This window comes from Acyrthosiphon pisum, chromosome X (assembly GCF_005508785.2).
Source record: "Acyrthosiphon pisum isolate AL4f chromosome X, pea_aphid_22Mar2018_4r6ur, whole genome shotgun sequence".
Classification (NCBI taxonomy): domain Eukaryota; kingdom Metazoa; phylum Arthropoda; class Insecta; order Hemiptera; family Aphididae; genus Acyrthosiphon; species Acyrthosiphon pisum.
Genome location: NC_042493.1, coordinates 108170329 through 108174601, shown reverse-complemented (window position 1 = coordinate 108174601; position 4273 = coordinate 108170329).

Sequence of the window (4273 nt, the reverse complement as noted above, 5' to 3'; positions counted from 1 at the left end):
ATCAAATTTTGACAAAATTTATCAAATTTTAATTTGAAAAATTATTTTGTACTTAAAAATTTATAAAATGTTCAATTTTTGTATCTAAGAATTGAAAATTTAAAACAAGATTCCACGTAAGTAATTAATTCTGTTACCAAAAAATCTAAAAAATACATTTACGCAGTTTATTTTTATAGTCATTTTAAGTACAAATTTGGACGAAATTACAAATTAAAAACCTAGGATAACTATTTTAGTTATTTTGTTGTGATTGTATAATATTATTCGTGGGTAGGTACTTGAAACTTCTAAAGTATACTATTATATATCTATGATAGTACCACGGTTTTTTGTTGATGTATAACGCGTTATAAGTACCTAATAAATATTATGATATGATTAATTTGGAATTTATTATAGGTACCTAATATAATATTATGTCTTATACCTAGACTAACATACCGTCTCCGCTCAGAATCGTTTTTCTTATACAATGATATTATATCATTGAATTCAAATTTAATACCATCCATTATACAGTGACCCATTTGTAACCTACTGTACAGCAGAGCGAAATCCACTTACCCACCTTTTTTATAATTAGTTTTTATTTAGAAAAAATAATAAAGATTAATCATGATTACAAATTAATACATTTTGCAATCGTAATCAATACTATGATTAAATTATTACTTTAATATAATAAAATAGTCATTGACAAATTGTAATTTTTTTATCAAAAACTAAATATCATTTAACTTTTTCTAGTGCTTAAAATATAATATGCCCAGTATTCAATTGATGTTAAATTGATAGGCAAGATAAATATACTTAGTATCCTGACATTTAGTTAAAATTTAAAATATATACACATATTTATTGTTGATAGTAATCATAATTTTTATTCTCAAATTTGATTTTGATAATACTAAATGAATTATATAAATATTAACAGACGTTCAGTAATATTGGTTAAAACTTCCATATAGTTAGTAATTTAAGCTCTTATACAAAATTTAACAATGACCTTTATTTACATTTATTTAGTCTGTAATAAAAGTCTAGAACACCATTTGCATATTATACTTTTCTATTCCGATTGGGGTGATCAATGCTTATTGCGATTTTACAGTTGTGTGTGGTTTTTGTGTATAAAAAATTCTTAGATCATCAACCTTGGACGTGATTTCTGATACCAAAATTGGTACTTTTGAAGGGTGAAATTGAAAATTGAAAGTTCTTTTCTTATTAATAAGGAAAATACGAGAACAGTTTTTAATCAGCATCTTCTATACCTAAATGCAATTAATATTTTTAATTTTTTGTACAAACAAACTTAAAATTAAAATTATTTTCAATTGCGCTCATTTTAGATTCTGAGATGAATGTATTGATCTTACAATGATGTTTTTTTTTTTTTTTTGTGGTAACTTTTAACTTTAGTATCTTGTTTGATGGGAAAGTGAATCTATAGTTGGTGCATTAGGGAGGTAAAAATTTTAAATTCCTAGTAGTTTTCAAAAGTGCCGGGGAAAAAAAAAAGCATGTAATTGGATGCCACTGTGCTGTACAATAGGTTACAAGTAGGTCACTGTAATGGATAGTATTATATTTTAATTTAATGATATAATATCATTGTGTATGAAAAACGATTCTGAACGAAGACTGTTTGTCAGCTTGGATATTTTATATTATATAAATATTGTTTTTACTTATTATTTATACGGTAGCCGGACACCCGTTAAGTTGAATTCATATTATAAAATTACAAAAAAATTGTAAATGCTTATAAAAAATAATTGTGTGTATGTACTTTTAATATATTTCAACTGATATTGTTACAATATATTAAGGCCCTTGTATTTAAGCTTTTTAACCCAATGAATACAATTTGATTGACATTAAGAAGGGGCCTGCACGTGATTTGTTTTTTTGCTCAAAAACATGCCTTACAGAAAAAACTCTCACGCCTCGTAGAGTGATCCGATTTCGATATTTTTTTTTTTTGTTCTGAAAGAGAAATGCTTCTTACAGGGCGGATTGAACTTGGATTACAATGGGTACATATAAAGTGTGTCTCGTTACATTTTGTTTTTAAAAAAACTGCTGCAAGCTGTATAGGTACAACTGACGGTACAGACTTGCGGCTATTTAATATTTATTAGGTTCTATGCGTTTTTATAAAATTCACCATATTTCAAATGTATATATTATTAATGTTTTGGCCCGCGAAGAAATCTTAACTTTGTGCATGGTTCTCGTGTGAAAAATGTAAATATATATAGGTACCCGGGCAATATATATACTACGGCCGTTCTGAGGATTATTTACAATTTTATAACCGTGTGTGAGGGGAAGTGAAAAAAAAATTATATGAAATTGGCTAGGGCTAACACAGTCGCGGACAATGTCACACAAATACACAATCTTCCAGCACACAATTAACATTGACTTGTATATAGCGTGTTCCAACGTGTTTGTTCTTTGTATATAGGCGATAATATGTCATAATGATATAATTACAAACGTTAATGTGTTTGCATCATGACACGTTAAAATTATCTAACAAAACGTGTAAAGTCTATATATTTTATATGCAGTTCATTCGACGAGCATTTGAAAATAGCTTGCACGCATACATATGGTCCCGACGGTGAATCTGACTGAACTGATTGCGGTTAAGTTCGAATCTATAGTGTGATCTCTGAGTGGGTTGACTTTGGAATTATGGCTGCGTCGGAAATAATAGAACGAATCACATCTGGCTATTCTTTGAGGGACATAATTTATTATACTGTGTCACTGCAGTGGCGTACACCGATATTTTAAATGGGTGGGGTCGTATTAAATAATTATATACAATATACATTATATATTATATATATATGTGTATATCAAAATATATCTTTAATTGTATTCGTTATTATTCTATATTTATGTATACGCATAGTAAAATTAGGCGGGTTTGAACATCTCCCTTTTTGTGCGTGTACTGTACCGCTGCATTGTAAACTTATTTAATATGGTTTGATTTTTATTATATTCAACAGATTTCATGAAAAAAATATATAATTTTTACCGTCTCATGAGTTAAATATAAAATATCCATAGTCACATTGGTCAGACACTCGTACATCCCTTCGGTTTCGCCATTGATATATATACCAAATATATATAGTGTTGTATAAACACTGTGGTATAAAATATAAAAGTATAATGCCTACAGGTAACTATATACCACGAAATAAACGATGCGTTACCACATATGAGTACAGGAGTGGACACTATTATATGGTTATGACGTTTATGTAGGTATGTCCAAGGTATATTTACTATTGTAATCTATTACCAAAAGACGATGTGTGCATAATATTTTACTTATCGACCGATCGATTTCATATTATTATTATTCCCGTCGCCGCTGCAGTCGCTGTTTTGTATTTTCTTTCCACCGTCGCGCGTAGCGGTATTCACGTCTATGAGCGGTTAAAGTACCGTTCGCGCGAGGCACACTCTGTAATGCACTAACGCTATATCATAAACGCATATTACATATTATTTTATAGATGGACGACATGTCGTCGACATAGGTAGATACCTATTTATATATATATATAAAAATACCAATTTTTTATATTTCTATAAAACATATTATGTAATATAGGTATATATACTGCACCGCGAGCCGACTGAAAGAGCAGTTTTCAAAAAGAAAAATAAATCCCCGAACAATGGCTAATATTGCTGCACACGGATCGCACATCGCCGATATGCCTGTTTATTGTATTATTATTATTATTATTGTTATTACTTTTATAATATTTTATATCTATGATATAATAATGTTTGCACTGCACGACGACGACGAGGCTCGCGTACTTGCAGATATTTGAAAAAAAAAACCGAATTCGTAGCTACATTATTTTATATCGTTATATTATATAGGTACTATGATATTATACCGTATACGACCGAAACCTGGCGAAGAGCTACCCGGTACTATATATTCGACGTCGTATTTATTATTATTGTATAGGTATTATATATTATATTGGTCGTTTTGGATAAAAAAAAAATATAACGCACGTCATAACTTATATAGTTATATTACGCATCGTAAAATTAATTATTCTGCACGCAGCACTGCAAGTATCTTATGAATTTTACCGTATTTAATATAAAAATATAATATATCTATATAGCCCCAGTATATGCACACAAATAATAGGCACGACCTGCAATAGACATACCGTATTTCTGCAGCATACTCAATATATATTATTATATTAAT